We start from the raw sequence: 14,048 nt of genomic DNA, 5'->3' as shown, positions 1-14,048 counted from the left end.
AGTGCAAACAACAAATAAGATTACATGGTTTATTTAAGGAAAAAAAAAACATTCTGGGTATGGCTGCAGCCATGGAGGACTTTGCCTACAGCAGGTGATTTCAATCTGTACTCATTTTCCAAGGCTTACAGGCACACATATTTTGAAGCTGTGACAGCATACTTGCTCAGGTCATGCTTTTTAGCTGAAGTGAGAATGGCATTTTTCAAATCATGTTGCTCTGCCCACAAAACCCAATGTCAACCAACATTATGTTTTCCCTCATGCAGCAAAAATACACAAGCTCCTCCTAGTCCACACTGGGAATGAAAAAAAAAAAAAGTGCTTTCCTCTTTTACAAAGCTAAGTTAGAGCTATGCCAACCTGTTTGAGAGGCAATTCTTCAAGTGGCAAAGAAAAATTAAAATCTAGGTAAATCAAAACAACTATTTTTTTTCCCCAAAAAATAATCCTCCTAAGGAAAAACAGTTTTAGTTTTGTTTTTCTCTCTCCCTTTGAGGCTGCAAGTTTCCTGAAATTCAATCAGCTCCTTGGTTGTAACCTATACACAACAAGTCAAAGCTGACACACACACTGAGACCAACAGCACCAGGGCTTATTTACACAGGTGCCCTGTGGTCTCTCTTCCAGCTGGGTGCTGGTTTTTTTGGGGATAGGCAGTGCTGCCAGGGAACATGGCAGCACCAGGCTCCAAAGCATACTCTAAACAAAGAGCAGCCTGTGCTTTTCAGTGGTCTGCCTCCTTGTGTCAGGATTGGATTCAATGGTCTTAAAGGTCTTCTCCAACCAAAAATATGTCTACAGTTCTATGATTACCCCCATTTTGCATGCAAGGCACCATTAAGAGCCATTAGCCCAGGAAATTGGGACAAGCCCTGTTTCATTTGCTGATCAGCAACACGTCATTTTCCCAAGAAGGGAGGATCCAAAGATGCAATTGCTCATTGTCCACCCTGATAAAGAACTGGCACCTGTCCCTCCCTGCCTGTTCAGAAGCAGAGACAGTTACTTATGACTGACTTAGGAAAAGAACAGAGAGCAGCTGGAAGAAGCTGAAGAAATGCACATTTGATAAGTGATTGGAGAAGTAACGGCAAAGGGCCTTGGACTAATCTGGGAGTAGGAAAAACAACCACACTGTGCTGGCACATGCTGGAGACCATAAGACAGTTAGAGTCTTCCTAACATACCTACCTGCCTCCCCAGGGCACTCCAAGCACTGCAAGAACATCTAATTTGTGCATAAAGTTCAATTCCTCCAGTGCAGTAACTCTGCCCCCTGGCAGAGCTGCCAGCAAGCACTCTGCAATTCTGCACACAAGCAGCTCCCACCACCTCTCCTCCAGGATGCCCTGGCTAACCTGTGTTTTGTTTTGGGGTGCTATTTGTGCAGCAGGGTCATCCTTCTCAGATGATGACACTATTCCATGCTGAACATCTTAGCCTGCCAAGTGTTACTCCTGTAATTCCAGCTCTGGGGATCACCCTGAGTCAGCCACCTCCCTTGTGGTGAACATCTTTTGCTCAAAAAGAAGTTGGGCTACTCCTAAACCCCGAGGAAACTAAATTTGACCCAGGAAAACAATGCCTTAGGGTTTAATAAATTACACATTTCTTATTAGCCAGGGATTGCTCTTTGGAGGATACCTTTGTTTCAGTCCTGGAGTCAAAGCAGAAGCTGTGAGAAGGGCAATGGGAGAAAGAGCAGTGAAGAGAAGATTGCAGGGTGAGCCTGCTGTTGTGGCATGGTAGCTCTAGGTGCAGTAATCATCACCTGAACTTCAGAAAGGCACTCAAAGCAATTAAATATCCATTTTGGGTAACTATCACAGGAGCTGTCGGGCCAAGAGGGCACTGCAGTTAAGGTAAACAGCTACTTTCTTTGCTTCATAAAAGAAAAGCTGATTCTGGTTCCTCTTAATGGAGAAGAGAGATGAGAATGACAAAATAAATTTTCCCTTTCTAGATGTCACATATGCACAGTTACTTTTCTCTTAATAAGCACTAGAGGGAGTAGCTTTAATGAGTACCAGAGATGAGTAAAAAACTTCTATCAACTCTTTATAATCTCAGGTATGTGGAGATGTCATATTAGCAAAGAGCTGTCTTTCCATGGGGAAAGACACTTGCAATTTGAGGTAAGTGCTGTTTTGTGCTACAGAGCATCTCCCAGTATGGCAGACTTGGTGCACCCAGGAAGGGTAAACAGAAGAGCTCTAAGATGGACCTTGTAAATTGAGCAGTGGCACTTGAGAAGGCCCACAACACCCCCCAATAAAAATCCCATCCTGAAATATGATCTAATATATTTCTGATAGAAGATACAACAAAATTGACAGTGGCTTCATGAGACCATCTAGCAATGCTCATTCTTAATCCATCCTATAAATACATACTTTACTTCCCTGCTCTGTCCCTATGTACTGTATAAATTAAAAATTAAATGCATATTATCCTTTCTTTATTCATCCAACTGGACTGTACTTTTATTTCTAATTGAAAAAGCAGACTTGAACACCCGTAATCCAAATCCAATCTACCCCAGGACACAGCTACAATTGGCTCACCCTAATGAAGCCTGACCCAGAAAGCCAGTAGCAGAAATGTTACAAGTATTTCCAAGAACCTGAAACCAACATTTTTGGTTTTTAAGCAAAATTTTCTGATATGACTCCAGAAGATGAATGTTTTGTTAGATCAGGTTTGTGAGGAGGAAAAGCAGAGTTGGGGGGTGAAGAGACTTGTAGGTGCTGTATTTTATTGTACTGCCTATTGAGGTGGAGGTAGGCAAAGGTCAGAGGCTTCAGGACTGTTGTCCTGGTGCAGGCAGACGTGACAGCACAAAGCAAGTCAAGAGGAGATCAAAGACATAGTGAGGCCAGGATGCTCAGCACACTTCTGCAGCTGGGTAACACTGAATGCACTTCCCACAGGCTTGAGAAGCTTAGGAAGGGGACACAGAGGAGCATCAGGTGCTTCAGTGACATCTGGATCCTCCTATAACCAAATGTAACAGCATGGAAGGAAGCGTTATGATTAAAGCCTGAAACTGAGACTCATCACTGGATCACATTTCCTACTGACAAGAATGTTGTCTCAGGCCTTCATTGCTTGTTTGCCTTTCTCTCAAGCACATCCCTTTCCTGTTTGCAACACAGTCGAAAAGTACACACATGAGAACGAGGTGCATCCCCTGCCGTGCAGGATGCACTCACTGGCTCTGTTCCACATAAGCAGCATGTGGGAAAACTGGGGTGACCTTATGTTAAATTATAAAATTTTTCACATGCCCATTCAAATAGTTCTTTCCAGGAAGACTTTATTAAAGACTGCATAATCTTTACTGCTTGTGTTGATCATGTATTGATATTACACAAAGGCAGATAGGCCTTTAGCTAGGGGGCAGATAGGGGATCTGATAGGTAGGTAATTAGGAGTGTTTTCAAAGGAGAAGAATCCCCCTTCAGGGAATCAGTCTTAGCCATATGTATATATTTGTGATGGAAAAAGCTTTCCATTTCTCCATATTGTACAAAATTCTGCAATGATGTTAGAGCTGAGGAAATAATTTTCAAAAATTTAAAAGTTTGGGAGAAAAATTCTAGGACAAAAGGAAAAATAAAGGAACCTATCCACTGAACAGGCAAAGACCTGGAAAATTCATGCCTGGAAAATTTATCTGCCGTTTCAGCTATGAAAGTGTGTCCTATCTGTACTGGGTCATTGAGACCTGGGGCAATACTTTCCCATCTTTCTGTACTGATTTGTTGTTCCTAGAACTAAATCAAAATATCCAGATTCATGACCAAATAAATTCTTGCTACCTTCTACATTCTTCACAAGCATTACCTAATTCACCCTTCAAAAAGCTACATTGCATACACTCATTGCAAGAGGTGAAATCAAGGCAGAGCCTTCAGCACAGCCATGTATTCACCGCTTGGCTTGTCTTTCTTCAGAAATAATACAGGATCCATGGGCACAGTCACCATCTCCACATACCTTTGTGTGCTATGGGCATACAAAGCTCATTTGTTGGGACAACATGCAAATGTGGGTCCCAAAGCTTGGTCCATCTGAAGGCACCTCTGGCTTTTTCCTCAACTCAAGGACTCATTTTTTTTTTCCCAGAAAATGTGCTGCTTCTGCTTCTTAAAAAGCATACCAGTAATTCAGAGGAAGGATTTATTTCATCTGAAGATCAGATTCTCACTCAGCTCTGGAATGACAGCTCCAGGCACTATGCTATGGACCACAGAGCAAACACTTACCATACTGCAGCCTCACTCCTGTTAGCCTTGTGGTGACCTGAATTCCCAGCTTTGCTGCAAAACCCACTTCTAAGCTTTATACTTTTAAGAAATGAAACCTTCAGGACTGAGTTTCTCAGAGGAGACAGGATGAGGAAGGATCATTTTTCAAGCCCAACTATTCATAGACTAGAAGCTAAGTGGTCCAGTCCCTCTGGCTGCTTCAGAGGTGCGTAATTCCATGCCTGCAGAGAAGCACTGCTCAGCTAAGCCTCAGGAGAGACTGCCATTTAAGGCACCCTAAGGTTAGGCAGCAGATAAATGATGCTTGGCAGGATTGGAAGGTTTTTCAAACTGAAGGCACTGTTTCCCACGTCAGGTATCTGAGCCCCATCATGAGCTTGACTCTCTTTTGAGCCAGCCCATGGATGTGGATCCAGCTGGACACGCACCCCTCTCCTGCCACTGCTGTGTTACTCATCCATTGTACTTCGGGAATGTGCCGGAAATAATTATGCTGATAAGCTTAACATTATCTCAATTATCAAAAGTGTGTGATGGTTTGTTTCCATATACAAACTTGTTGGAATCAGATCACTTTTTTTTTTTTTTTCCTAACTCAGGCTTTACAGGATCCATTAGGGAGTGGCAGGAGCCTAAGCTGGCACTCCCAAGTTACTTGCTTTCCCTTTTGAGTACTTACTTTGGAAAAACTTAGCAGTGAGTTTCTACACTGCCCTCCCAGACAAATTATAGCTCACCACAACCACTCAAATGCTTAATTTTTTAATATCTCTAAGAGGAAATTACTGTCATAATCTTTGAATATATGATTAAAAAAACAGATTGTTGCCCATAAACCCAGTTCTTTGCTTGCCTTTAAACACTGTGTTCCCAGGACAACAACGCAGATCATTCACTGGCCTGTTCTCCTGCTTTCATCCTAAACAAAGGTGATTATTTATATAAACAGTGTCTTTTTATAGATCTTTATAAGGAAGACAAGGAAGAACCTTTGGTGCAGAGCAGCAAAACAACAACTGAAAGAGGCAATACAATAACTCCACTAACACATTTCTAGTGCTGGGGGCACTAGTGAAGAATTATGGGATGTTTAGCCACTTATTGTCAAAATTAAATACTCACTATCTTTCATTCAGTTTGCTAATTAATGGGAAGGTGTCTACATAGTTGCTTGGTGGAAATCTATGCTGCCCTTTCCCTGTGGAAGAGGACAGCCATATCTGCCAGGCCTTTGTGTAGAAAATTTGTGGGTTCTTAATTTTCATGTTTCCATTCACAAGTTGAGCTTTTTCCTTGTACTTCATGGGATAGACTCCTTTGGCAGAAGCCATTTCTTGACTACTTCTTTTCATACTCCTAAAGACTTTTTTTATTTTAAACATAATTCATAATTAAAGCTCAAGAGGTCATCAAGGATGGACACAAATTTGTTCTTGAAGTCTTTTAAAGGCAGTGTTTTATACTTCATAAGTAGGGACTATAATCATTAACAGCTACAATGGTATGCCAAGGGACTGACATGATATTAAAAGGAATAAAAGAAGCCCCAGAGAGAATATCTTTTTTATCAAGCTGGTTTTACCAAAGTTGAGTACTTAACTTCAAGTACTTGCACTATGTTGTCATCAAATAGTACCCAGTTCAACTGAGTGGTTGTGCTAAAATCACAGAATCATGAAAATCATGAACATCCATGCAGCAGCTGTCTGGAGACTTAAACTATGTTCATTTGGACTGGATATCCAGTACTGGGCAACCAGGAGTCCGTGGCTTCCTGGGAACTCTTTTTATCATTTTGGTTTGGTTTGTTTGTGTGGGTTTTGGATGTTTGCTGGTTGTGGGGTTGTTGTGGGGTTTTGTTGGGGTTGTTTTGCTTGTTTGGGAGAGGTTTTTTGGGTTTTTTTGTTAGGGAGTTGAGGGTTTGGTTTTTCATGCTTAACCGTGGGTCAATTATTTTCGCATGAAACCCAGGAATCAATTTCTGCGGTGTGGTGTAAAGTGACACCATTGTGAGTACAACCTTACTCACCCAGGAACTACCAGGGCTGCATGAGGTGACAATGAGTTTATCAGAACCTAGCCCTTAATACAGAAAGCAAATAGAAAATCATCCTATGAAACATGAGATACAACAGTGATAAGAAACAGTATCTTATTCACTGACTAAAAGCACCCCAGACAAACTGACCGTTGAGCTATATCGATCTGCCAGCTATGAATCTCCTCATCTGCATACCACCTTCAGCCAGAGGAAAAGAGGAGAGGGAAAAATGAGATAATGCAAAAGAAGAACAAATAAAACTGAAAAGGAACAGGTAAATCAAGGAAAGCTGCTTAGAGCATGTAAGCTTAGCTCTCCTTCCATCCTCATGATAAAACTTCAGTAATAATGAGCTGGGTGTTTTGTGGCTTCATTTCTTTCTTACTGTTAGTATTACTGTTTTCTCCAACTGATTTACATCTCTGCTTAAGCAGGCATTCTTTCCCATGGTAAAAACACAAAAATAAGGAAGAAACATCTAATATGACTCATAACCATTGCTAGCCTCAAATATTTATTCTTCCTTCAGGCATTGATTACACCACCCTATGGAACACTGTGCCACCTTTTGTAAAGTTATTTAAACCTGCCTCACTTCCTAATTCCTTTTTTTTTTTTTTTAAATGCTTATTATCTGGAGGATCTCTTCCAGGCTGCTAGCACTAGGCCATGTTATCTTACCTTTAGAAAGATAGAAAATCACATACCCCTTTCTTTTTTGTTTTTACAGCTCTAGCCCTTAATTTAAAGAGCCCAATTTGACACCAATTCCTCTCTGAAACAGCTCATTCTTTATTTATAAGTTTCCATGAGTAATAATACATGGTTTTCTGTCTGTACTGACTAGCATGCCCTCCACAGAGTCTACAGGACTGTCCTTCAACCCTGACCAAAGTTCTGCTTCAACAGATGTCATGGATTCTGGCTTCCCATAGAAAGCATATGCATTGCTATCAAAAAAAATTTGGGATTATATTAAAACCCTTGCTGCAATGTCAGTATATAAAAAAGGAAAAAAACAACAAAACCAGAAAATGCTCCTTCTCAAATTGTTGAGAACTGTTCAAACTGTTCCTATTCCTTGAACTTGCTTTGCCTTCTACCATCTTCTAGAAGAAATCAAGGAAAAAGAACTAAGCCTCCTCTAACTTCTACCACCCAAAACCAAATCCTAACACTTGCCAGTACTTATAAACACTTGCTTTCTGTTTCTTCCTGATCTGGAAGTTTGGAGAATGACTTCACTATTGGGTAAGTAGTTTGGCTTATGTTCAGGGATAAGACCAGATGATTTACAAAAAATGCCAAGCTATTGGAACAAGCAATCTCCATACCCCACTGCTCAGAGAGGCAGAGCTGTGCTCTAGGGAAGAAGAGGGCACCTAATAAGGAACAGCATTTTAAGAGAATTTGTGTTCTCTGTAGCTCCCTGTGGTGTGTATAGCATGACTTCTAGTGTTTTGTTTATTGGATTCCACTGGTAATCAGAAAAGAGATGAGCAATGCAAGTACATAGAAAAAAATCCAGCCAAGATCAAAGACACCAGAAATCCTAGTGGATGTTGGCCTGTGCTTCCAATGCTGCTGCTCATGTGACGATAGTTTGCAGGGGAGGGTCCTGGAAAGACAAAGTACTCATAGGTTCCCCTGCAGAGAGCTACTGAAATCATCACAGACCTAGCCAGAACTGTAAGGTCCACCAATACCTGTCCTTAAACTTCCAGCCACCTAGATCCCTCCTAGAGGACAGAAAGGAGGACAGTATGAAAGGCCAGAAGCAAACACAGTACAACTGCAGTGTTCCTAAAACAATTTAGTAGATACGATAATGTCAAAAAAGCCATCTATTTAGTAAGAAATGCCACACCATTTGCAGCTCCACTTAGCCAAAAATTATTCCTTTCCCATTCCAGCTTTTCTTCCCTTCACTCTGAGATTTCATGACCCCATGGGGTGATGTCTAAAAAAAATTAACACTTAGTATTCCTGAGTATTACCTGCACTCAGGTAAACAAGCAAGGCAAGGGAGAGAGGGTGAAATACAGGGAGGGTATGGGAAAGCAAAAGGGTAAAGTAACAGGGAATAAGGTGAGGAAAAGAATTAAAGCAGAATCAGTGTGATGATTTGGAATAATCTCCTTTTACTCTAAGTAAAACATTGACTCATGCTGGCTTTGAAGGAGCAGGGCAGGATGACCTACATCAGCTGATGAAACCTGCAGAAGTCCATCTCATAGCTCAGAGACATGAGTCCAGCTGTCCTCTCTAGAAATAGGGAGCAGAAAAATGAGGCAGTGACAGGGCTGGAAGAAACTGATCAAATGTCCTGACTGAGTCAGTAGCCAAGTCCAAGTCCTTTTTTTGATCTCTGAAAGCAAGACTGCTGTTTCCTTATCTGACTCTAGAGGACATCCAAATGTACTTAATTTTCAAAGAGGCGGACTGCTTTCTGGAAAGGCTAGGTCTGAGGACACACAGTAAATATAACTCCTTTACAGCAACTAATTCATTCATTGCAAATCGCCTTATGATGTTTTTTAACCAACAGCCCAAAGCAAGATTGCAAGATACGGCTCACACTGTACAGAAGGATTATGGTAATTAAAAATATGCACACAAAGACCCAGTCCCAGACTAACTGCATTTCTGGGCTACATTAAAAAAAAATAAAATCACATCAAATGCACATACAACCACATTTACATCCATGCAAGCAAGGTGCAATGTGTCTATGCAAATGAAAAACAGCACCTCTCTTTCGAACACTGAAAAGCTCCTAGGGATAACCTTTCACAAACAACCTGCTCTGCTCAGAGAGGGATTTTATAAAGAACAGAGATTACAATGGGCCTAATCATGATTAAACACTGATCTGGCTCAATCTACTCAAAAGCAGACAAAAGATAAATAAAAACCTCCAGCAGATGCATTTCATACTGGAAATTCTGGAACCTCAATTGACGTCATACTTTTTATGTTCTGATAATATCTGGAGGAAACAGTACACTGGATCAAGAAAACAAAAGCAAATTTTTAGTTAAAATTCTCCATGTGCTGTGTAAAAAGAAGGCAGCTACAGCAGGCGACATATAGGGCAGCTCAGCATTTTCCAAACCTCTTTTTGACTGCAGCTGAAATTGCACCAGCAGAGTGAAGCTACTAAAAAGAAACAAGCACCCCCTTTTTGCCTCTTCTCCTACATCTTGCCCTGTAAAATTGTGCAACAGTAGTCACTGAATTTCCCCTCACACAAAAGCCACTTCTGATCAATGGCAGGCATGTTAAATTTCTTCTAGTAAAATAATGCCACCTCCTCACTATCACCCCAGTTGTGCTTCACTGATTCCTCACGCACAGTGTGAAAATTTTGTGTGATGGGAAGGGTTTGAATTAGCAAATATTTCCCAGATAGAAACGTCTGGTCTTTCCTATGGGTGAGGAAATCCAGGAAATTGATTCCACACTATGGAAGACAACTCCAGCCACTAATACTGCTGAAGGAGATGGGAAAAGTCAAAAAATAAGCACAGATTGTAGAGATTGTTTGCTTACAGAGCTAAGTTTTCCATTTAATACAACAAGGTAAATATGAAGTGAAATAGCTCTTTAGATGGGGAAGGGGGGAATCTACCTGGAGGAGAAGGCTGATCAGAGTTTTCTCATTCTATCATCTCCAGCAGAAATTCCCAATGGATGACCAAGTAAGGTTAGGCCAGCAGACAGAAGAGATCCCTTCCTGTATTGAGAAAGTGTGTGGCTGCCTCTCCTCGTGTCTAGAGAATGGATTTTGTGCTTCAGAGGCACCAGGTGAAAGACTTTCAATCCCTCTTGATTTGTGACCTCCAAAACTTTTGCAGTGAAGGTGAAAATCCCCACATAGACAGTGCAAGCCTACTGATAATTGTTTTGTTCTTTTCACTTTCTTTTCACTGACCTCTTGGACATAGCTCACATAAATTTGCCATCATTGTTACAGGCAGACTTTAATAGTGAAACTGATGTTATTTACACTGATTTTTAAGCTGCAAGCTACCATCAACTTCAAGAACATTATCCCTAAAAAAAATTAAAATTCTCACCCCAATTCCTATTGTCCTTCACCCCATCCAGTGTGTCTCACAGCAGTCTAAGTTAGATATCTTCCAGCTTCAGGCAGAACAATCGTCACTTTGCAGATGAATCCCACACTTTACAAACTGCAGATCAGAATCACAAGATTTGCATTTCCTAGATGAGAAGCCAACAAACTTCTATCTCTGTGGAGTCAAGTGAACTGTTCTTTGTCATCCTGAGTAGCAGCAGCGGCATTTACATTTTAATACACAAATAGGAAAATAATGGTTACTGCTGCTTGTTCACAAAGCAGGCTTACCTTTTAAAAAGCTGTCAGCGGATTATTGAATTGTACAAATTATTTGACTTTCCTCTATAACCCACCTCTGAAGGAGAAATGAGCTTAAGAGCCCCTCTTAACACCTGAAAAATTCAGGAGGAAATGCTTAGAATGCAAAGAATATTTTTATTTTTCTTGCAAGATGGATAACACTTCCTGCACAACTAACTGGCATCAAGCACCAGCGAGAACAATTGCTTTGGTGCAGATGCTTTCCTATGGAAAAGGGCTACAAATTTAAATGCTAAAACAGTAACCAATGTGAAATGTCACCTGGCTAGGCAGTTCAACCTAATTACTTACACAGATTTATTTTTAAACTATAAAAAACAGCATGTTCCTTGGGAGAATTATTTTTTCCCCTTCCCCAAATAAATACAATTAACATTTGCCAAGTAGAATTCTTCTTCTTCAATTAAGGGCTTGCCAAAATTAGATAAAGTAAAGTACTCAAAAACACATTGGGGCAAGAGTGTCGCTGGGAGTGTCTCCCAGAGCTGTGCTTCTGGAAGAGGAAGAGATATCCCACACAGGACTTGGCACCAACAAGCCTGCGTGCCTGTGATACTTTTTTCTAAAGGCTGAGTGGCCTTGAACCCTTGTGGGGATGAGGCTGGCACGCCTGGAAGCCCTCCCATGGCATCTTGCCATCTATGTTCTTCCCTGCTCTCTGCAAATGCCACCAGCACTTCTGAAAGGAAAGCATGTGAGTAATGGATCTCACAGCAGCAGGGCAAGCTCAGCAAAGGGGGTAACAAACACATTGATTTGAAGACTCAAGGTAGGACAAAATATAGGTAAGCATGGGCTTGGTTTTAAGCTGCCTGCACCACCACTCAGGTGGAGCCTGTGCTGGAATGGATCAGATAGGCTACGGCCAAAACAAACACAAACAAGCTCATCTCTGACCCAGAATTTTCTCCAGGTAAAGATTCTTGTTTTTCTTATGTGACCTGGTTCACTGAAATAAATTATTATTTTCCCATTCCTCCTAACAACAGCAAGCATGGTGCTGGGGCTCAGCTCCACAAGCAGCACCCTATCTGTGGTGCTTACAGGAGCCTGTGGCACCCCAGGAAAACAAACCAGCTCACGAGCAGCATCCAAAGGTCAATCAGGCTTGTCCCAGGACAGACTGTAATTAAACCCTGCCAATCATCCCTCCTGTTTTGACAACACCAGGCATAAATGCCACCAAGTGCAAGATCTTCAGCTTAAAGGGCCATTTTGGCCCAATTTGCCAAAATGTTGGGGTTTAGGAAATTAAAGAAATTGAGTCTTTGCACAACACAAAGCTTCTCACAGTGTGTTCAGCTCATTCTCAGTAGCCAAGGTGGGAGAAACATTTAAAGACACTTAAGTACGTTAGATAGAATGGCGCAAAATCCTTTTCCAGAAAGCAAGATTCCGACATCTCAAGCAAGTTTCCCCAGCATGCTACAAGAGTCCACTGGCTTCATGTGCCTCACCTCACAGCCTGCCTGTGTAATTCATGGCCAGAATAATTTTATGACACTGTCTCAAGGGTTCTCAAGAGATTAGCTGCACATGCACTTAACTTCAATGGAGTTTGATTTCATAGAGTAAATCTGCAGCCCCAAAGTCTGTTCGGGGGGCACTGCTGTTCAGCAGGGGGCTTCTGCTCACTCTGGGATTCTGTGCAAGTGTCAAAAATATATAAGAGCACTTTCAAAGCTGGGCAGCGAATTTTAGAAACAAGAAAATTTCCAAAGTTCAAAACCATCTATGACAGACTGGAAAGTGTCCTACAGGAAAAACAATATGAAGTTATTCATGTCCATAGCTACTTTAAAGGCCACTTCCCTTTGAAAACCAGAAAAACCCATCTTAGAATAAATATTAAAATATTATCATTTAGTAATATTCTGTATTTCTGCAGTATAATGCTGATAAATAATGACTTAAGAATACAAAACTGAGCACGGTGTTCTCAAAACCTGACTCTGCAAGCAGGTTGGACATGGGATTTTGTTCAGTTCTGTGGGTTTCTTTCCCCTCCTGTACTTAAAAAATAAAGACAGCAAATTTCTTTGAACTTACATAATTCAAGCCTGTTATTTTCCATAGGGCTACATGGCCTTTTAAATGCTTTAAGGCTGGCATTGCATGAAAGCAGATATCAAATATTCAGAGAGCTCAATTTAGAAAGATAATTTTTCTGAGGCTGAGCCTTTCTAAAGAGCTTCCTGCAGTGCTCTAAACAATGCCTCAAACTGCCATTCCCACCAGGCTGAAGCCACTTAACCTTGCCAGGCCATGTTTTTGGAGGCATCGGGCCAAAGGGAAGTACAGGTCTGTTGGAAAGGTGGGAAGTGTACAGGGTATGAGGGGCCAGAGAATCTGACTGCTGTAAACGATGAAAATTTGCTATTATCAATTTGTGCTGAACAATGAGTGGTTAAGAACCACATCTTGCTCACGTGTGAAAAACTACGTCTCCTGCATTGTCCTCTGTCACAGCCTTTTACCAAAATCTGCCTCTTCAAGTCGAAATTGGAGTTCACAAACACCAGTGAAGAGATGCCCCATGTGAACTAACTGGAGTGAATTAACTGGGATTAATTAACACGGGGTATGGAGGACCTCGGTGAAATGCATCTCCAGTCAGTGGCTGAAGCACTCACTGCTGCTGTATTTTATTTTACTCATTATTTCTAGAGTACTCCTCAGACACAGCAGAACACAGCAGTGCAGGACCTCCTCCTTCATACAGACAAGGATCTGTTCAAGGCAGGAGAAGGATTGTTCCTTCCTCCTCGAGCCTTGCCACACCACTCTTGCCACACACAGGGGCTGCTTGGGTCAGGACAAGCCTTCTCTCTGAGACAGCCCAGTTTTTCCAACAGGGCTCAGAATCCAGTTGTTTTCTTTGCATCCTATAAAGTCTCTCATGCTGCCTCACAGCGGGCTCCTTGCTCTTGCAGGTGAAGGAGTTAGTGTAGAAAGTGAAGGGAAGCCACTGGTCCCAGTATGGGCACTGGGAATCCAGTCCTATGTGCCAGGCCAGAAGAATCATAAAGGAGTAAGAAATTTGGTTCTTCATCCAGAAGGTGGCCAGCATAAAACAGTTTGAGTTGGAAGAGACCTTTAAAGATCATCTGGTTCCAACCCCTCTGCATGGGCAGGGGCACCTTTCACCAGACCAGGAGGCTCAGTGCCCCATCCAACCCGGCCTTGAACATTTCCAGGGATGAGTCATCCCCATTCAAATGAGGAACCCATTCAAATGCCTTCTCACCCTTACAGTAAAGAATTTCTTACATGTATCTGACCTGAGCCTGCTGTGCTTGCAATACCCTTGGATGAAGAGCAACACTGG

General features: G+C 41.7%; 1 protein-coding gene across 1 annotated transcript in view; it reads right to left on the bottom strand.

Annotated features, from left to right (window-relative positions):
- Window positions 1–14,048, bottom strand: part of EEPD1 (endonuclease/exonuclease/phosphatase family domain containing 1) — a gene marked incomplete at its 5' end in the record, with an annotated part of 62,468 nt that overhangs the window by 15,088 nt on the left and 33,332 nt on the right. The window lies entirely within an intron of this gene.

The sequence above is a fragment of the Zosterops lateralis genome, assembly GCF_965231275.1.
Source record: "Zosterops lateralis genome assembly, chromosome: 1".
Lineage (NCBI taxonomy): Eukaryota > Metazoa > Chordata > Aves > Passeriformes > Zosteropidae > Zosterops > Zosterops lateralis.
Note: the sequence above shows the minus strand (reverse complement) of the source record. Positions and strands in the feature narration are given on the sequence as shown.